The 23,054-nt window shown below is 32.5% G+C and overlaps 2 protein-coding genes and 1 long non-coding RNA gene across 5 annotated transcripts in view; 1 reads left to right on the top strand and 2 right to left on the bottom strand.

Moving 5' to 3' along the window:
• Positions 1-23,054, top strand: part of LOC143921171 (uncharacterized) — an 895,047-nt gene that overhangs the window by 387,304 nt on the left and 484,689 nt on the right. The window lies entirely within an intron of this gene.
• The window catches only part of LOC143921164 (uncharacterized), a 754,379-nt gene that overhangs the window by 386,186 nt on the left and 345,139 nt on the right, over positions 1-23,054 (bottom strand). The gene's annotated exons all lie outside the window — the stretch shown is intronic.
• The window catches only part of LOC143921169 (uncharacterized), a 194,605-nt gene that overhangs the window by 143,784 nt on the left and 27,767 nt on the right, over positions 1-23,054 (bottom strand). Inside the window, exon 2 of one of the 3 annotated variants that reach the window (XM_077444339.1) lies at positions 15,114-15,185. The exons of the other annotated variants lie outside the window; for them this stretch is intronic. The gene's annotated coding sequence lies outside the window, so the exon portion shown is untranslated. The remainder of the gene's footprint in view (positions 1-15,113; positions 15,186-23,054) is intronic. 3 annotated transcript variants of the gene reach the window in all.

Genomic DNA, 23,054 nt, shown 5'->3' on the forward strand with positions numbered 1-23,054 from the left:
AAATGCATAATTCATCTGTATTATTAATTCTCGGCAGGAGTACATACATAATTCGTTTTTCAATGCGAATGAATATATAAATTCTTCACACATTTTTTCATAGGCATGTACATACATAGATCTTTGCAAATCACACTTCACTCACGACTTTCATTTTAATTTCCTTCATTTCGATAAATATTTCGCAAAACATTAAATATAATGTTTTGCGTTTAACAATATTTAAAATACTGGTGGCATGTATAACGTATATTCTGCTTTTCCCGGGATTCTGGACATATCGAATTAGAAGTGATAATTTGTGAATTAAGTCAAATAGAAATAGTGTTTTTGGAACTGAAAATTGGAATTCCAACACTTTAACGTGGATATAACGGCTCATATTTATATGTAAATGTAAGGCTGCCGAATCTGATATAACAAATCTAGATTTGCCAACAAATGTTTCACATATCGAATATGCAATGTTTAGTTCTACATAAAAGTAACAAGTCAAATTATATACAATAATTGAAATATTATAGGTATCACATATTTCGGACAAAATTACAACGAGTGAACACAAAATTGTATTTATAGAAATATTATAAGTTAACATTCGAAAATGCTTAATTGAAATTTTATCTGTAATTTAGAAAACGATTTTTTTCAAGAGATTCTATAGCAATGAAATATCATACAATTGCAATATTATACGAAACATTGTCGTAACTGCTCATTAACCTTTTGCACGGTACAATTAATTTGAACCGAAGGAGAGTTTACGTCCATCTGTTCAAATAATGTTTTGTAGACAGTGACATGACTGAATGAAAAGTGTGCAAATTGCACATTGAAATCGTTGGCCCGAATAGCCGGTAGTGTTGTTTTTTTTCGGTCACACAATTTTTGCACGGACGGCGTCTAGACGCCACGCAAAAAACACGTAACGGACGATGCCAGACGCAATCACTCGATATCACGTACACCACCGATCCTCAAACGTTTCCGGGTCCTACTTGAGTATTGTGTCATCATACTTCCGATTCATTCACAACTTCCATGTTCCATCCTATGCATTCCGTCTACTTTCTTTCACATATGTACATACATACATACATCCTTTCGGTTACCATTCGAGCACTTGTTTTATCCATCTACAATACATTTTCTCAATGCGACTTCAGCATATTATATGTATACTAGTGGTTTTACCCGGCTCGGTATTTGTAATATAAACCGCTTAAACATGACTAATCTAATAGTAAATATTTTATTAAATTTATTTGAATATTATTTTTTTTTATTAAATTGACTGTCACGAACAAACAAACATATATGTATACTAAGTCTCTTTCGAAATTATATGTATGGATACCAGAATCTGGCGCCTGCGCCCCCGGCACCTTCGCCCCCGGGTACTTCGAATCCTTTGAATCGAAAAAAATCGAATCGGCGCCTATGAATCGAAAAAAAATAAATCGAATGTGTTGTCTACGAACCAACCAACCAAGGTTACATATATGTATATATGCAGTCTCTTTCGAAATTATATATTAGATATGTATACTCATGCTGAGATTCTTCATCTTCACTTGAAACATAATCGTAAATGCTTCTTTGTTAAATCTCGATCTTACGTAAAATTCTTGGTGTCTTACATGGTAGGTACATGGCTTCTTGACTCTAAATCGTATCTCTATTCTTCCAAAAGTGCATAATTTGTTTTTTTTTAAATAAACAATCATTGAGATAGATTAATTTATTGTTTTAATATTTTAAAACCTAAATAAATACATACATACACAGCCACAGGCACCATCCCCTCCCCTAAATTTAAAAATAATACTTGTTTAGAAAAAAAATGTAAAACAAAATTTACAAATTTTTATTTATTTTTATTAAACGCCTCATGTTTTTTTGAAATTTTTTTCAATAAATATGTAGATATTCAAAAAAAAGTATAAAACATGAACTTGCTTTTGATAATTCGTAATATGATTCATAAACTTTGGTTATATACAACTAAAAAGCCACAGGAGTAATTTTTTTTCGAAAAAGAGCATGATTAATTAATTTGATAATTTTGGTCGAAAAAACACACTAAAGAAAATTCGATAATAAACTCTACACAATATTCTATATGCAATTATTAAATATAAATATAAATATATATATTACAACTAGAAGATATATGTACATACTTCAACTATAACATATTGTAAACTAAGCCCTAATTATCCGCAAATTCTAGGAATGAAAAAATGCCGCTAAAAGGTTTCGTTTTTTATTTTGAAACAACGACTGGGGGGGGGGGGGTTGCCAATGTGATTTAGGCCCCTTCTCCCTAAAAAAAATCCTAGCTACGACCGTGTATAAATATACATATTCTCAAAATATAATTTTAATAAAAATATATTGTATCTTCCCTAGATATTTTGAGTACTGTACCAATGTAAAATTATAATCTTAAATCAATCTCAGTTTCATACTCAGTCAGTCTTAGTTCTGTTCCTTTGATACATCTACGATATTACCTACATACTATGTGCATTTCATTGACATGAAAAATTCATCGTACGTATGGGCTAATTTTTAGTATTGACCAATTATATAGTGGATACATTATACGGAAAGTGCAACATTCAGAGTGATTTATAAAATTATCGTTTAACACATCAGATCACGATGTTGATACTTAAGTGTGGCAATTAAGCCGTCTCACCACTCGCTCTTAATGGATTTACACATTTTTGTGACACTAACAAGTCTTTTGTGATCACAAACAAAACGATCAGAACAAACACGAGGCAAAGTGAATTGAGTGATAAAAAACAAAAAGAAAAGAAAAGTGCAACGCGAATTCGACGCAAAACATAATCGGTGCAACTAACTAGTAGTTACACGGTAATCAAGGTCGAACTGTGCATTTTACCACACCGCGAAGGTTACCCAAATTGGCCACTTTACGAAATGCAACAATGCACAATTAGATAATGCAGTCCCCCCAAGGATATATTCTTTCATTGAATGTACCGCGCGAAAAAAAATGTGCACAAATTCTAATTAATATACCATTACGGTGCATTCGACGATTTTTGCCCAATTTGCGTTCAAGTGTGGCAATTTTTTATTATTGCTTTTTAGTGCAATTTTAAAATTTGGGTCATTAGTCAGTCATGGGGCGATCGTTTTGAATTAATAATTCATTCCAGGAAATATCGCTATACACCTTCTTGGTTGAAACATTAGGATGATCGAATCATCGCTTCAGCACGCGGTTGATTCGTCGATAATTTACTAAATATTTTCTCGGTCGGCGGACCGGGTGGATAATATTTATAGTATGAAATTAGTCACACGTTGTGGAAAATTGTGTGGAAAAACGTGTATATTTTTCCGACACGTGCTGGCGCTAACCAGTGCACTGATTTATGAGTCGTTGACTGGAAACGGCAGACTGAAGAATGCGGAACCCACACTATGTATGAACTCTTGACGTACTAAACTATAGCGTCTTTTTACATAGTATACATCATATCTATTCTACCTGAATAATTAATGGGGAAAATTAACGGTTTATTTAATTTAAATCGGTCAAAACTGAGTAATCATCTGATGCACGTGCTATTTAATGCTATGCTTGAAAGTGAGCACAAAAAATATACCTATTAGTTGAAAGCACTATTAGTTGTAGCTTCCGAACGAAGTAAGTTATGGTAATGGAATAAAAACTAAATTACAGGTTTTTAATATCCGTTAAATTATCGTGCAATGATAATTTAATATACATAATTAACACTTGAAAAAATTGGACCACAAAAGTTATCTCAAGTGCGTTTTATATTGAATTGATTTTTGATTTTATTTAATTATAAACAATTTTTCAGTACAGAATAAAAACTTAAGCCAGTGGATTTATTAAAATTAATTTAAAAAGTATTCAAAATAAAATTTTTGATTAAATAAATTACTTTAAAATCAAAATCGAAATTGAAATTGAATATATACGTATTTTTAATTTCATTTATTTTTTAATAATACCTAAACTGATGATGTATCCGAAACATTATAAAAAAATTAAAATAACACATAAAACTCAATAAAGAAACAAAAATCTACTGAGAATCAAAAAAAAGGGTAAAAAACATGAGCAAAGATTTTTTTAATTTTTCCACAGTTCAATTTGATATAATAAAATTTGACCTGTCGAAATAAAACAGAACGTTGTATATAATTTTTTTTTATATATCAAAAAGCGACCTAATCCAGACGATTTATATTATCAATTTATTTACATTGCAATTGAAGCGTTGAGTATTTACAGTGAAGTTATACGATTAGGAAAATATAATATAATATAATATGTACTTTGACAGCACAGATAGTTTTGCAATTGAATTATCGATGAGTAATGTCATTATCAACAAGCATAAACACATATGAATGTTGATAATGTGAGTATACTGACAAAACATTATGAAATTAAAACAAATGATTGTATCGAATGAAAAATTAACAAAATGTCAACCAGAAACGTTTATTCAAAGAAAACATTGTCATATTTCAATCTAAATATTAAACAGTGATAAAACGAAGCGAAAGTTTTCCGCTCGATACACAGACAGACTTATCCAATTATAAAATTCGGTAATACTATTAATCCGACACGTTTGGCTGACCTTGCTGTGTTTTTGCGAAAAAAAGCGACCAATGCAAATCCCATATATCTTTTCAGCAAGCTGCCATAAATAAAGAAAATCTCGAGGATATTATCAGCATCCTGTCTTTCAAAATCGCATATTCAACGAGCTATAAAACCGTACGGTGCTTCTTTTTTATTTGATTAATTAAAATTTTTGATGTGAATTGATGCCCAAATCAACGGCCATAATCTCTTTGTTTTACTCGTAATTAAATATAATTTAGTTTTAATTAGGTTCTGATTCATCGTTATCAACGTCATGTTTTGCATAACTGAGAATTTTACATTTAATTATTTAGCCTTATTTTATCACAACGCTTATTATTAAAATTACTTATTTTTATTTATATTTTTGGAACTTCAAAGGCACCGATGTCAAGTCAGAGTGTCAAGTTGCTTGATCCGATGATTTTGAATGAAAGCTTACATACATTTCAAATATTGTGACTGGAGCCGAAGCGTCAAACTAAAATCAAATAAGATCAATAAAATTTCATAAAAAAGAAATCATTCTTCGTTTAATATATAACTTACAATTATTGAACATTGGTAATTCGAACTATACGTTTAAAAGAATTATGAGTGAAACAATTTAAAAATTAGTCTACTCCACAGCCCTGGTACATGTACAATATGTCATATTGTCACATTTTGTCAAATATTGTCACTTGATGAAAATTATGTCGCATTATTATATTGACATACATACATACATATATACACTACTCATCATACATATATCTCATTTGTTTTACAATGTTAATGACGTAGCCTAAAAATATGATAATTTTCAAGTACTTAATAATACTTGGTTTTAATTTATCAACATTTGACACTGACTCTTCTTACATTGAGGTCCAGATGTATCTCATAAATATATTTTAATGCCTTCTGTAAAATCAGATCGAATAGAATTTTTAGAATTAAACAAACGAATGACTTCAATCAGTTGGATATTTATTTTTGTCCCTACATATATGCAGTGGTTTAATACTAAATAAAAAAAGAACCAGGTTGGTGTTTAATTTTTACCACCCCCCCCCCCCCTCCCGTATATATTATATGTACAGCCGTGGACAAATGTATTAGACCACATGTAAAAAATGATTTTAAACGAAAATACTAGGGTATTGAAAACATACATTACCTGTATCCAGTGGTGTAGTGCTAAATAAAAAAGAAAAAGAACCAGGTCGGTGTTTAATTTTTATGACCCCCCTCCCGCTTTTTTCCTTACTAAAAAAAAAGGTTGTATCCTAATATTGGTAGTTCAAATATTTATAAAAAAAATGACTATTCATTTTCTTTCGATGTTTTGAGTGGTTTTAGATAAAAAAAAAATCCAATAAATTTCATTAAACGTCTTTTATGTTTTGAATGAGCTCAGATTACTATTGTGGTCATCGAGTGCTAGAACGAGAGTCTGCTCACAATATTTGGAATACAATTGTACTCGAAAAACAATGTTTATATCAATCAAAGTGCCAGGGCGGCGACCTGACTCAAAAATAAGTACCAGGGCGGCGACCTGACTCAAAAATAAGTACCAGGGCGGTGACCTGGCCCGACTACACCACTGCCTACATGAAAATGCTGTTTCAAATTAAATGAAAAAAATTAATTTTGCTGAAACTGAAAACTGAGGGATGAATATTTCAATATTTCGTAATTTGACTATTGTCGTTTCAAGTTCTCCTTTCATCGGAAAACAGGCAAATAAGGAAATTTGAAAAGTACATCTATATAATACATATGTACTTAGTATGCAGTTTTAAATTCCTACTGACAAAGCATACATATTTAAGGTCTGACCGCACTATACGGCCGTCGACTGCTGCAGCACGACACAACACGGCAAGTTGATACAAAAGGCAACTCTGTCGCGTGACGCGTAGTGCGTTATATCTCATACAATTTCATACAAACAATATTTGGCCGCACGCTGCCGTTCTGTCGCAGACGCATAGTGCGATCAGACCTTTATAAGAAGGGAATGCATTTTTAAAAGCAATATTGCCTTGGATCGCCGCCTATGCTGGAGTGAGAGCAGACGAGCTCGCAGACATAATGAGAGACGATAGGTGCACGGCGTTGCATCTGTGTGCAGATAAACGAGTGCAGAAACAAGACTAAACATCCGACGGGTCGCGTCCGCCCGCCCGTCTGGGTCAGAGAAAGCGAGCGGCTCCGGCCGAGCCGAGCGCGTCCCAAACTGTGGGACCGATTTGGAATATGTTTATTTTCGACGCACCCACTAATTGTAATCGCTTTCACTTCCGCCGTCTGACCTTGTCTCCCCCGTCCGAATCCCCCTTCGCGCTTTTGCCGGGAAAACGCGGCAATTTTTTTAACCCCTTCGACACCGGATGCCGAGCAGACGTGGGTGAGATTGCACAACTGCCTCGTCGATATAAATATTGACACTTCGTGAAGTCAAACATGTCTGACGTGTTTGTCCGTTTATCGCGTGCACTCGCGAAGAATGAACGTGCCTGTACTGTTTTGTGTCAAACCACGCACTTTTCAGAATCCATTTCATAAATTAAATTTCATCGGATGTCAGTGTTTTGCGTGATTCATCTTTGAACATTCATAACATCAGAAAACATTCTGATACGTGTATAATTTTGAAAATTATTTTTATATTCACAATTCATTTGAAAATAAATTTTCCTCACCTAAAATGCAATTAAATAATTGAGCCATTATATTTGTAAATGGCGTAAGTCCACTTTTCATCATATCGAGAAATATCTCGTAAAACATTAAATATAATTTTTTGCGTTTTAAAATATTTAAAAATACTGGTAGCTTGTAATAAGTTTATTCTGCTTTTCAGATATTCTGGAAATGTCGAATTAAAAGTAGTGATATCAGTTTGTGAAGTAAGAAACTGAAATATGTGATGTTTTGGACTTCCGCCACTTTCAAATACAGTGGCTCAATTATATAAATATATAAAACTAGTTGTTTTACCCGGCTTCGCTCAGCATTTGTAATATAAACAGCTTAAAAATGGCGAATCTCATTGTAAATATTCATTTGTTTTTCTATTAAATTTATTTGAATCGAAAAAAAATTATATTCAACCAATCGAATCGTCGTCATAGAAACTTTGACTTTTTTTCGATTTTCCCAACCAAAAATACTTACATACAAGCTTGCATGCAGTCTCTTTCGAAATTATATATCAGATTAAAAACAAATCTTATTATTACGAAATTAGAATAAATTTATGAATTGAGAGTTAGTATTGCATTACATATAATAAATTTTATTTCCTTTGGTTAATAAAAATATTAAATAAACCAAAATTTTCAACGAAAAAAAAATTCAAAAACATGTAAATATGTATGTATGTAGTTACAACATTTTTACATGACAAACAAATTATTTTCGCTATGGTTTATGCACTAAAAACAAAATAAACTAAGTAATTTAGAAGCTTTTATTATCATCAAATCTTACCGTGAAATAAAATGGTTTTATACAAGAATTTCCTGATGTCTAATTAAATTAAACCTAACCTAACCTAATTTAAAATGTATTGTTTTTATGTGCAAATTTAGCCTTTCGGAATATAAAGCGTGTGATTTAGTTACATAGTTTTGTCTATTGTTTAGTACAATTTTTTTTTACCAAAAAAAAAATATTTACACATTCCAAAGCAAATTTAATCAAAATAATTCAGCCAAATGTTCGTCTTTCAAATGCACTCATATGTACATGAAAAGTACTAATATATAAATAATGAAGCAAACCTGTTTCGGCCCGTTTGTAAATATGTAAATACGTACATACGTATGTACCTATACATATACATATAGATATATTATACAATTTAGTGCACACATAGAGTATAGTTTGCTAAATCGCCAAAATCATTAAGCCACGGGGCCAATGTCCGCCCGTAGACTCAGTTTTAACCTGATAAACACAAACAATGGGATGACAGCTGCAGACAGACAAGCAAATTAGATAAACGAATAATTCAGGGATTTTAAACCGTGAATCGTGTACTAAAACGAACGCTCCCATTCTACACCGGAATATCATCGTCTACTTCTTTTACACCCTTCGAACGACTTTCAAATTCGTCATTCCACATACAATAGCGACAGAGGAGACTTAATTTCAACCGCGCAACGATTCAAAATTGCAATGCCACTTTTGACATTTCAGTTTGGAATACCTGAAAGTCCGCATGTAAAAACACCTCACGGTTTGTCGACCTGAAAGTATTTCAAACGAAATTTGAAGCATTTCCCAGTTATACGATACGTCAGTAGGAATGTTTTTGTTCACAAATTCAACTATGTACTTTTTTTATATAAGCATAACTTCTGTCTACTTCTCTGATTTAATATGCATTTATTTTCATTGTTTTAGGTTCGTGATTCTAAAGCGTCACCGTCGAAACACAATACGTAGGATATATTCGAAAGTATGTACATACCTCACATCAAATTTATAAATGTGTCTAAACAATTTTCGCCAAAGAAGTGATTAATTGCGTGTAATAATATTTTGATGAAATTCGAAAAGCATACTTAATCATGGAAGTTTATCGAAGTATTCGCGGGTACAGTGGCGTCAATAATAATGGCCGATCGGTGTTACAATGACGAACCAAACAAACTAGACGTGAAAATTTTAATTAAATATTTGAATGATGAATATGTACATATAATATACATATCTATGATGTAATCGCGTCATTTTTATTGCACTAAACTCGTTTCATACACGAGCGTGCACATGCAATTCTAAAACGACTGGTGGAAATATACATACATAGGTAAATAAATATGACTAAAAAACCATCTATCTAAACACATAAAAAAATAAACAAATTTACAATTCATGCTATTTGCAATGACTGGACTATAGACGTAATCTTTTTACTGAGAATTTTTATGTTGTATTAATATTTTTATTTTACATGTTCATACAATATGCATATACATACATATGTATGTATGTACATAGATTAAGCCGAAGCGAAAACGCTAATTTTGGATATGCATCGATGAACCTAGTGGAAAATTATCGTCGTATCAAGAGAACGTAAAATACGAAAAAAATCATCGATTTTAAACGTGGTCCTGCGCCTCCAACCAATCGATTTATCTCGGAAAAAATTTTGAAAATTTGCCTTTAATTTGAATATACATACATATATGTATATGTACACCCAAGGAAGCTCAATATTTCTAAACAATCACAAGAACATGAAAAAAAAAAACACTCATTGCGAGCGCGGCGTGCTTTGTATGGGGACTTTCGGACAAAACGGCAAATTTGAATTCTCGTTCAATTTTAAATTATCAACTAAAACTAATCATAATTTACTTAATTAAACTGAAATACATTATTGTTAATTGTTTATTTTTTTAAATACTTGAAAAAAACGACAATATTCTAGAAAAAGAGATATATGAATAAAACCCACTTGATTGGTTGGTTGGATTGGAAAATTGAAAAATTGTTTGCTTGGAGACACAGGACATTGTGTAAAAACGAATATTTTTTAATTATTTATTTAACGTTCTCTTGATACAACGATAATTTTCCATTAGGTCAATCGATGAAAATCCAAAATTCACGTTTTTCGCTTCGGACCAACATACATACTCATGTACATACATATATGTATGTATACATAATTAAATCTACCGATATGTTTATTTACTTATTTTTTTTAAGTTATATTTACCGTGGTGCTATTACGGGTTTTGCCCAAGGCAACATCTATGGCCAAATTTGTACTTTATATACATATGTATGTACATAAATGTATTACATTATTATTATAAATTTGAAATTATATTCAAAGAATGGTGACAAATGAGGATAGGTTACCAATTTATTTGGAACCGTCTCAACAATGAAATTAGATAAATTGGCAAACTCTGATAGGAAAGGATCGACTTGGAGAGATATTCATTTTATTTATTTATTTATTTTTATTTTATTAATTGAAAAATCAACAGACAGGATGTACATAGATATGTATAAAAAAACAAATAGTAAATAAATAATATATGTAACATCCGAGTCCAATAATAGATTTTTACAAAAATGAAAAAGATAAATATAAGGAAAACAAATTAAAAAGTAAAGAATAAAGGTATGACAAAATATGTAGAACATTGCATAATTAAAGTATAGTATTAAAATATTTGGAAAAGGTTGTAAAATAGAATATAAGAAGAAATTGAAATTTACAAATATAAAACAAATGAAAAAGGTAAATACAAAATAAACAAATGAAAAGGAAAAGAATAAAAGCTATAATATGATTAAATAGCACATTACATAACTAAAATAAAGTATAAAAATATTGGAAATATTGGAAAAATAGAATAGGAGAAGAAATGAATCAATCGGTCAAGATTCTCTTGATGTTAGACTTGAATTGATGTAGGGAAATACCTCATTCAGCTCTCCGTTAAACATACGATAAACGCGCTGCAGATAAAAATATGCAACGTGCAACGTGCAGAGTGCAACGCGTCTAGAGTACCGAACTGGGATTCTGAAATTAACCTTATTCAGTAAATCAGAACAATCAAGGAAACCATTTATGAGCTTAAAGAAGAATATAGCATCAGTATGTCGTCGCCTGACAAAAAGATTGTTAAAAGAAAGGATTTGATATGTATACATACGTATGGATATATATACAGGTAGTCCTCGACTTACGACGGTTCGCACTTACGACCGGAAAAAAATAATATATTTTTTATTAATTAATTATTTTTCAAAAATTGATTGATAAATCTCAAGCGGATGTGAGTTATGAAAACGGGGAATTCTCTTTCGGAAGAAATGAAACATCGCAGTAGTTTTAAAAATAAGTTATTTCTCATTCCTTTGGGATTCGTCACCAATCGCACGACGGTAACAAACTCATACGGTCGTTACTGTTTGTTACATAACTGTTCGTTATTGTTTTAGGATGTTTATTTTCTCAATTTCGTGTTGATTAGTGTTCAAATTTTTATTTATAAGAACATTTATAATGTGTGATAAAGAAACGTGATAATTACTGATAAAGAAACTCTTGTTAAAAAAAAGAGAAAGGTGATAGACTTAGAAATGAAACTTGAAGTGATAAAACAATATGATAGTGGTAAAAAAGTGATGGACTTGGCAAATAATTTGAAATTGTCACATTCAACGGTCTCCACTATTTTAAAAGATAAAGAAAAAATTCGTAAAGCCGTTAAAGGGTCTTTGTCAATTAAATATAAAATAATAAATAAAAAAAGACTCGGACCCATTCAACAAATGGAAAAATTACTAGTGATTTGGATCGATGACAAGATTGAAAAGCGAATTCCATTAAAGCTCATTATTTAAAAATTACATTTGCGCAACGCATTGAAGCAATAGAAAAAGGAAAAACTTTCAAGAATTTTGGAAAAATTATAATATCCTTCATGCTATAAGAAAAATAGATAAGGGATGGACCCTTTAACGGCTTAAGAAGTTACTTCAGCATGTACATACATATGTACGGAATATGGAAAAAACTCACGAATCGATTTGAACCCGTTTCTCTTTCCATATACGAAAAAGAAAAAAATGTCGAGGATATTACTAACCTAATCGTACAATTTAGTGAACGTCTACAATTTGACGTAGATAACGAAGACATCAACCAACTTCTTGAAAATGATTCAGAAGGTATAACCAATGCAGAATTATAGATCTTGAAACTGAAATGGTTGCAGAAGAGGATATTGATGAAAATGAATCAATCACATCTGCGGAACCGCTGAAAAAATTTGTATTGAAAGAAATGGCTGCTGCTTTTAATTTAATTAATCAAGGAATACAAAATTTTGAAATTATGGATGCTACCAAGAAATATATAGAGAAAAAAAACAGGATACTGTTCAAACAAAATTAGACACATTTTTCAAAAAAACTAATACGACTGTATCTCAAACTGAAGATGAAGAAATGAATTGTATTTATGTGATAAGTGATGAGGATGTATAATTTATAATTAATAAGTACGGATGATCTAGATGTTTAATTTTTTTTAAATTTAAATATGAATTCATTTGAATTACTGTATTAATAAAAGTAAGTAAAATCACCGAAAAATAAAATATATTCCTCGACTTACGACGGATTCGACTTACGACCGAGGTTCAGGAACGTATCTACGTCGTAAGTCGTGGAATACCTGTATATCCAAGGTCTGGCCAGCAATACCAGGCCAAGAAATTAACCCATTACCCCCTAGTTGATAACATTATACGCTTGCCACTAAGCTTTGTTGCTGGTTATACATATATGTACATAAATAGTTAAATCAACTGATCAATTACACTGTTCGACAAATGACGACTTTTTTTTTGGTTCAGAAACGAGATATGACTTTTCTTATAGATCTATGCCCGGTGAACACGAATCTGGTAATAAAAAATGTTGATTGGCTCGAGATTCGGAGATACATACATATATGTGTTTTTTAAATCGCGCGATTTTTCTATATCTTGGTTTTATCCGGTCGATGTCTCAAAATTTGTCAATTTCCTGTTCAAAATGAATATTGAAATCTATAGTCGGGTATTTTATCTTTCAGCTTTCAAATCTACAAAGTAGTCGTCCAATTCAAATCAAAAGTCAAAAGTACGTATTTTTAAAAATTTATAATAACATTTATTTATATTTTTAAATTTATAAAAACAGTATTTTATAAAAACATGTTTATTGGGATAGTTTTCTGGGAACACTATTTTTTGTTTTTGTTAAGGGTTAATTGTTAATTCGATAAAATAAACGAATTTTTGTTATTAATCCACAAGAATAGTCGAAATATGATTTTTCTAAGTGGAATTTTATTTAATTCTCATATAAATACAATTTAATATATTATCCCTATTAATTCAATTCAGATTCATGTAAATACGAGTAAATAATAGTACGAGATTTTAGCTCGCAATTTTACCGATTTAAAATCAGCGCACTTCCAATTAACCTTTTTAAACGAAAAAAAAATAGTGTGGCCAGCCAACACTATCCCAATAAACATGTTTCAATAGAAAATACTCAATATAAAATAGTATTAACAATGGGAAAAAATCCCAAGTGAAAGTACGTACTTTTGACTTTTGATTTGTATTGGACGACTACTTAGAGAGATTTGTAAAAAAGTTTGAAGTCAAAAGTACTACAAATGAAAGATTAAATACCCGACTATAGATTCCAATATTCATTTTGAACAGGAAATTGACAGATGTTGAGACATCGACCGAACAACACCAAGATATAGAAAAATCGCGCGATTTAAAAAACACATCTATCTCCGAATCTCGAGCTAATCAACATTTTTTATTACCAGATTCGTGTTCACTGTGCCCAGTGATATAAGTGATATAGATCTATAAGAAAAGTCATATGTCGTTTCTGAACCATATTTCTTGTCGAACAGTGTTATTTGCCTTATGTAAAGTAGTAACAAAAAAAAAATCTCGAGGTCGAATTTTTACACGATTACAAATCTTCATCAATCGACACTACATAATGTGTATGTAAGTACTTACATACATACATACATACATACATAGGTAAAGTAAAAATTAAAATAGTAAATATGCTAGGAAAATATCTATGTACATATGTACATACTTGAGGAAAATTTTCCTCAATTTTTGGCAACGTATCTTGTATACTAATAGTATATAAATTGACTATTGAATAAAATCATTTTTTCGCAAATTAATGCTTTTGAATAGAGTGGTCACGGGTTCAAATCCCACTAGTTTCTGTTGGCCAGACCTTGGATTTGTGACTCCAGGTCGATCGTTTCCTAACACAGTTTACCAATTTATCTGATTTTCATTGAAACGATCCCAAAAAATTGGTAACCTTACCCATTTCCTCGCAAATCTCGAGTTTCCAGCAATCTCGAATTCCGCTGAACTGTATAAAATGCTGCAAATTTACAAATCTGACCATTAATGTATCTTTGAATGTATGTATTTACTGAATTTCGCTAAATTGTTTAAAAATGCTGCAAATTTACAAATTTGACCAGAGATGTCTCTGTGGGTGTTAATTGATATGTATTTACTTTGTATAATACTTGTATCAAATGTCTAATGTTTCTGGCTAGGAAGGAACATTGGAGTTACCTGTTAGGCCTTCCTAGTATAAATTAAAAATTAAATAAATCGAGTTAAATAGTAACCACCATAAACGCCCGAATAAATAATCATAAAATACATATGTACCTAATATGCTTACACTTTGATACCACCATCACGTCATTATGATAAAATCGTACCTGTGTTGTTGCTAAAACAATATCAAATGGAATTATTTAAAATTATTTATTCACATAATATAACTAATATACATATGTATGTATAGTTTTATGTAAAAAAAATTATATAAGAAACTTACACACCGCTAGAAGTCTCCATAGCAAGTATTTGAGCACCTGTGCCATAATCATCTTCAATGCACCACAGTAAAAAAACTGCAAATATATTATTATACACATAGTATTTCCACATAAAAGTATTCAATATGCCATATAAAAGTGATACTTAAATTATTGAAAACAAATGAAAATTAATATGCAGACAAACGATTGCAATTTATTAATCAAATATGTTCATATTTCGAAATTATACATTTTACTAGTGTTGGACCCGTTGATTTCAACGGGTGGTTTCGAAAAGGAATTGAAACTCGAATAAAAATAAAGTTATAGATATTGAATCGACTGGTTTCGGAAAGAAATTGATGCACGAATTACGAATGACAAATTACGAAGTGATTACGAATTACGAATTACATTTTGTGCATCGCCGACGCCTCCGGCACCCTGGGGCCTTCGCCCCCGGCGCTTCCGTCGCTCCGGGGCCTTCGGCCCCAGCGCCGCCGACGCCTCCGGCGGCCGCACCACACCCAGCACCCCTGATGCCTTCGGCACCCCGGGGGCTTCACCCCCAGCGCCGCCGACGCCTCCGGCGCCCCCAGCGCCCACAATGCTTTCGGCACCCCGGGGGCTTCGCCCCCAGCGCCCACGATGCCTCCGGCACCCCGGGGGCTTCGCCCCCAGCGCCGTTTATCGTAACGTATATATATATATAATAAATCACCCACCGACACTCATCATTTATCGTATGCTGGATCGGTCTGCATTGTTGTCGTAGATTCCTAAGCGGTAATCTTTCAAACGCGCGTAATTCTAATCACGAATGTTAACAAACTGGAGACAGATTATATATATTTACATTTATGTTTACTGTCACAAAATTCACTCGATGATTTTAATGGATAATACAAATATTATAAAATGAAATTTTTTATTGCAATTATGTACGTATTAAATTGTTATATCGGCTTGAAAAAGAAAACAAATGCCAAGCGTTCAAATAAAAACATGAATATCGTTCAATTTTCGTATTTAAATTTTCATAGGATACTAAATACGTAATTCGAATTTTAAATTCACTTACAAATACATAAAGGCACTACATTTAATCCGATTACTTAGTTAAAATCGCATAAAATCAACCCGGTATAGAATTTCCTTAAACTTACCTTCTTAACCTTCAACCTTTTTGTCTTTATAATAATTCTAAATATATATTCGAATTTACTGGATATGCAATGCTTTTTTTTACAAACTATTATTATTATTTTCACCAATTTTGTAATATCAAACATAATACATATGTATAGTATGTACATATGTAAATTTCGAGCGTTACTTTTAAACGGTGACTAGCAATCTTATTGTTTCGTGCGGTGTTATGGAAAAGTTTTTCTTCGAGTGAAGGGGAAAATTTTCGACAAATCTATGACTGTAATGATATATGTAGATGCAATTTACATAATAGCTGTCTAGTGTTAGTCAATTATTAAAAATCTCCTTCTCCTTTAATATAAATAGCTTTTTCACGATGTACATGATATTTATTTATTACAATAGTTTTAGATTTAAAATTACAAAGCAATAAAAAATCACAATCAATAGAAAAAACATGTGATTATTGATTGCAGTACTCACTTTTGGCACAAAAATGAAATATTTTGAATTAAAGACTGCAAAAGCGCATCTGTAAAAATTGCCCATTTTTTTAAACGCTCATATCTTTTAAACGAGATAAAGCCAAAAAAATCATTTTCATATTCGAATTCGGTAGGTTAAATTTAGTAAAGGTTGATAAGATTTCGCTACTGCATTTTTTTTGTTGCTCAGTTTTATCGATGAATTACTATAGTTTTTCTTTATCAATCCAATAACGACACAATGAAAGTTAATTCACTTTCTAGAGAAAAAAGTGTTCGTTTGCTCAAAAGCATTGGTTATTTTACTAATTGCATCACATTTCCGAGAAGCTCCATATTTGCACTTATTGGCTAGAACTTATTTATAGCAGGAACTTCAGCATTCTCGCCTTGAACTTGGTGTGCAAATAACGTTTTACTTTTACTGCTTTCTCAAAATATCGCAGACGATAATAAAAGTGTACGCACGTACGCATATCCGAAAACGCATTAAGAACGGTCTTCATTCGGTAAACGAAATAAGTTTTCAATCCGCGAACGACGGTTGGAAATCGTTGATTTAAATCAGTTTAAATCGGACATTCTAGTTCCAACCTTCTCATAGTCAGACTTTTCACTACAAAGTTGCTGATTTCTTATTTTCGCTTCAGACAAAGAGGAGCTTTATTTTATTTTTATGTATGATATATGTTTATATTCGTATACATATAGGGCTCCTCCATACATTTGTAACCACTCGGGCCCCTAGCGAAGTAAATCCACCACTGGATAAAGTCTAATAAGTATGATCCTTCGTTACATATATGTACAACTGTATTAAAGAAATTGGCCAATTAGCCAATTCATCCATTTGTTTGGTGAAATTACGACGAACCAAAATAGGAAAAACCGATTTGACATTTTTTAAATCGGTCAGGTTATAGGAAAATGTCGGAATCGGAATTGTTTGTTATTTTTAATGATTAAGTTTGCCTTGCAAATTCAGCTTATTTAAAACCTATATATGTAGTAAAGCTTCCAATCCCGGGATCCCGGTGTTTTCTGGTACCGTGAATCCCGGTGCTGAAACTAGTCTGAATACCGGGATTACGGTGCTGGCTGAAATTTCTTTAAAAATATTATTTTTACATTATATAACGAACAATGATGGGATATAAAATATTAAATTAAACAATATTAAAAAATTAAACAACATTATATAACGAACAATGATGGGATAAACAATGACAGTCATAGTCCATTTGTTTGCTCAGAGCCATTTCCACGAAATGGTATGACCGGCCTGAATTATGTCGCAAATTTTGTGCTCAACTGCATGATCCGTGATCGAGATTTTAGTGACTTGTGTGACTTTTAGTGACTTTAGTGACTTGAACCGACGCCAATATGGAAGTATTTTTTGCGTGAAACATCAGGAGAGTTTGCAAAATGCAATTGAACTTTTTTTTCTCATACATTTGATTTCCCGGTGCCTAGCATCGGGATCCCTAGATCGAAAATTCCCAGCACCGCAATCCCGGTGCTGAAGTAACCACCCAGGATTGGAAGCACTAATATATAAAAAAGGTGCGGATTTTTTTTTAATAATTAGGATTTTAAAAAAATAGTAATTATTATTTAATTAATATTTTTTGATTATTTTGGGGTCCGATAAAAATTGGGGATCAAAAAATGAAGAGTCAAGTGTGGAGCGAGTGAGGGTTGAGTGGTCGGGATTCAAAGTCGGAAGCTGTCGGCCGGACGCGAGTATCGAGCGGGAGGGGGTGGGAAAGGGGTGGCTGGAGGGTTAAGGGTGGGTCGAGGAGTTGGGGCGAGGGGTTGAGGGTGAGGGTGTGGAAGGGAGGTCGGGGTCGGGCAGTGGAGCGCGCGCCGCCGCCGCGTCTGGTGGTGTGGCGTGTGGCGTGTGGCGTGTGGTGCGTGGGGTGGCGTGGCGTGGCGTGGCGTGGAGTGGCGTGTCGTGTGGCCGTAGCCGGTGGCGGGAGATGCGCGGCTGCGGCTGCCGCTGCGTTGTGGCTGTGGCTGCTTCTGCCCCTGCTCACACCGCAAGGTGAGTTTCACATTCTCACCCTTCAAGCGATTCTCGCCCTTCTTACCCTTATTTTCCTTCTCACCTATAGCCGCGTATCGATCGGCCGATAAATGCTACGGCGTCTGGTGAAAACGCGCCAACCCAAATGTGACCCGGCGACGTGTGAGGTTATGGCCATTCGCCGCTTCCGTTGCCCAGCCTGACGTTTGACAGATCTGCCCTCGGCGCCCATCGCCCCACCCCACCCACCCCACCCACCCCACCCACCCCACCCTTCGTCTCCCCCACCCCATCCCCCGCCTCCTCTCGACCGCACCTCGCGATAAATTGCTGCGGGATCGATAGCGTTCCAATTGGGAAAATCCGGAAAATCGTCTCGAGATATTCTCATCCGAAATTATATACTGTTTGTTAGCTTTGCTAGAACGATTTTTTATAAGAAAAAGTTTGATATTTATATGAATATAGCATATCATATTTAAATTCTCTGTAACGATAACATCATTACATCCATTAAAAGATGGCCATACCTCGGGTGATAAAGCTGCACATACGAAAACCGTGCGCGAAAAACGATGATTTTCTTCCGATTAGACAGTCGGGTATTTCCGTAGACTTTCGAACTTTGCGTACAATTCAATTTTTAAAACAAATGAACATACATATATAAGACGAGTTAAAAAAAAAATAATGTTCAATTGTTTTTATTTTTTCTGTGGGCAGTTCTTATTTTACGAAAAATCAGAAAACCGCACGAACTTGTTTTAAGTAAGTTTATAATATTTATCATTATTTTATTTGTATTATTAAATGAAATATTAATCTTAAGACCAATTAAAACACAGACATTTCAACATAACTTTTGATAAAATGTACATATTCTATCTACCATGATAAAACCGATATTACATACATACATACGTATAACTCAATTTTACAAAATATGGTAGTTAATGGATTTTCGGTGTTTGCCAACGATACATAAACGTGGTTTCTAATGATTTCCATACTTTGATTTTGATTTTCGAATATTATATTTAAAAGTTTCATTTTATGTATGAAATATTCAAAGTCAAATATCTTACGAAATCAAAGTACATTTCCGCAATGGCGTCTTTTATTGCGTAAATATGGAAATTTGACGTATGTATGTTCGCAATATGTAAATGCTTAGTACGTCTTAATAACATTTGATTTATCAATTAATTTGTTTACATGTATAATACAAACACCGTTTTAATACTACGATTTTCTTTCTATTGCTGGAACAAATAAGTCACGGTTCTTTGTACAGATAAAGAGCCTCACCAGACACAGACAGTGACATAAATGCATTCTGATTCGAGTGCTAACCGAGATACGCGTGATAACTCTTATCGCGTCAAAACAGCCGGCGTCCATATTTTATATTTAAATACATACATACTTATAAAATAGTTTATGTTGAACCGTCAACGCTTGCGGACGTTGATTTCGCCGTATTTTGGAATTGAAACTTTCAAGTCATTTGTGATAAACAAAAATTTAATCGGAAAATCAATATGAAAATAGTTCAACTTAAACAGTCAGTCAGATCTTCGAACTTATAATGGTCAGTATTTCTGAGTTCATTTTTGGAATGGTTTCAATACGGAATTCATTTTTTATTAATTTAATGAACTGTTTTCTAAACCATACTGTTAATAGTTTGCTTTCACTACACACGTACAGTTACGTGTTTTAAATTTCATGATATACGGTTGCAGCTTACTAATTGAAGTCTCCAAAAAATTGATCAAAGTTTACATACATTTATGATTGTGAACATTTCTAGTGAAAAAAAAGTACATAAATATAAAACGGAGTAATTTATGTTATCATTTCGTCACAGTTCCGTCTGGTGATTGGTAGTAAATCTTCGTGTACGATCAATTGTCTATGATCATTGTCGTAACAATAATAAAAAAGGCGATAACATTTTTTTTTTTTTTGACATTGACCATCCTGTTGGTGTTTCGATGTATATTTTTTATCGTTACGTCTAGACCAGCGGTTTCCAAACTTTATGCTACTACGCCTCCCTAAAAAAAAATTTTTTTTCCGCGCCTCCCTACCTTTTATTTTTAAATAATAAAACTTTATTTAAAACAAAATACTGAACACTACAATAGACAGAATAATAAAAAGGTTTTGCTATAACATAAATTTATACGAACACGTATATTTATTTTTATATTAAATTACTAATTAAACTAAATCTAACACATCAAAATTTAATGTGAAGGATGTTGTTGTTTATTGGCACAAAGTTTATCAAATCTTGGGGGCAATATGGAGAGTGCCACTCGTAACTCCTTTTCGGATATTAACCTGGCTCGATATTTGGTTTTCATTGCAGCTAGTGCCGAAAAACCCGTTTCGCTTAAATAAGACGTTACAAACGGTAGAAGCACTTGCATTGCTTTGCAATACAAAGATTCATACTCTCCACTAAGATTCATCCAAAATTTTATTATGGTTTCATTTTGAAACTTTTTTTTTAGTGAGCTATCGCATAATAATTCTATCAATTTTTCTTTTTCGATGGTTGTCAGCTCGAATTCGTCTTCTTCATTGTAGTTAAATGGAATCTGTATCCACAAAAACTTTGAGAAATCAAGGTCTTTGAAATAATTGGAAAAATGCAGCACTAAACCATCCAAGTGGTCAATAAAACGATTTTTACCTTCTTTAATATTGGCTGTGGCCCAGAAATCTTTGGAAAGTGAAAGCATATCCAACTCATTCTTTTGTAAATTTGATTTCCATAACTTCAACTTTTTAATGAAAGCTTTTACTTTGTCTTTTTGAACAAGTGGATGTATTTGTGATCCCTGCATTGATTTATTTAAACCGCTCAATTTTCCAAAAATTTCAACCAAATAGGCAAGATGTGCCTCTTCATGTTGGTTTTCTTCTTGAAGGGTTGCTAATTAAATGTGTATATAAAAATTACAGAAAAATAAAAATAAACATTCATGCATTGAATTTTTACTGTTAAGCTACGATATGAAGTTTTATTTATTTGTAGATATTATGGTATGAAAATTATTTTTTTATTAAAAAGTTTTGGCGCCTCCCCTGGCAATAGCCCGCGCCTCCCCAGGGAGGCGCGCCTCCCAGTTTGGAAATCGCTGGTCTAGACTGAAATCATTGCGTTCTAAAAGTATCGATTCACCGTTTTATTATATTATTCACTGTTATTTTGCGTATATGAGGCTTTTGTGCACCTATTGTTTTTTTTTTCATACTTATGTATGTAATTCAATTTAAGTAATTGTTTTCAAGTAGAATGAATCAAATTTTCCCATTCGAACGGTTATTTTTTTATTAATTTTAATAACTGCAGTTTTTACTTCGCTTCCAATTAGGCTCAAGGTTAATACGTATATAATATAATTTATTTTAATAAAAATAAGCAGTCTACAATTTTATTGATCTTATCTACATGATTGGTTTGATGATTGATATCTAATTTTTGTATTCAAGTTAAATTATGAATTACTTATTACCGATTAAAAATAAATCTTCGTACAAATATAATCTGTCTATTTCAGATACATGGATGACTGCTATTCGTAGTTTATTGATTTATTGGCTTGTTATATTTTATGGCGTGTCTTAGGTCAGTTTTAGGAAATACGTCTATTAATCGAGTGTCAATATACTATGTACGTATCTCGGCAAATCGTAGTAAATCAACTCGGGCAACTTTTTGGGCTTAAATTTCTCGAATCGAGATACTGATAGATAATACATTTATTTATGCCAGCAGCATAGCTCGGACGTTAAGCTTCTGCTTACCGTCAAGAAGGTGCCGGGTTCTATCCCTGAATGAAAATGAATTTTTCAGAGTATGCTGTTGGTCAGACCTGGATTTGTGACTTCAGGTTGATCGTTTCCTTATCAGAGTTTGCCAATTTTCTCTGATTTCATTGTTGAAACGGTTCCCGGAAAAAAAAATTGGCTAAAAATCCTTCCTACCTACTATGTCACCACTATTTGAAAAATTTGATTGATGTACAATAAAAATTTATGTACAATTCATAGATGTCTCGTTAATTTGCGAGTTTTTTCAGTGTCTCGCAATTCAACGACTTATAATAAAAATGCTGTATTTGTATTTGTAATTGGCCAGGAAGGCGCATTGGGATTTACCTGTAAGGCCTTCCTGGTATATATGTAAAATAAAATAAAAATAAAAAAATAAAAAAATATATATATATATATATATATATATATATATATATATATATATATAATTAATTAAAATAAAAA

This window comes from Arctopsyche grandis, chromosome 13, assembly GCF_051622035.1.
Source record: "Arctopsyche grandis isolate Sample6627 chromosome 13, ASM5162203v2, whole genome shotgun sequence".
NCBI lineage: Eukaryota > Metazoa > Arthropoda > Insecta > Trichoptera > Hydropsychidae > Arctopsyche > Arctopsyche grandis.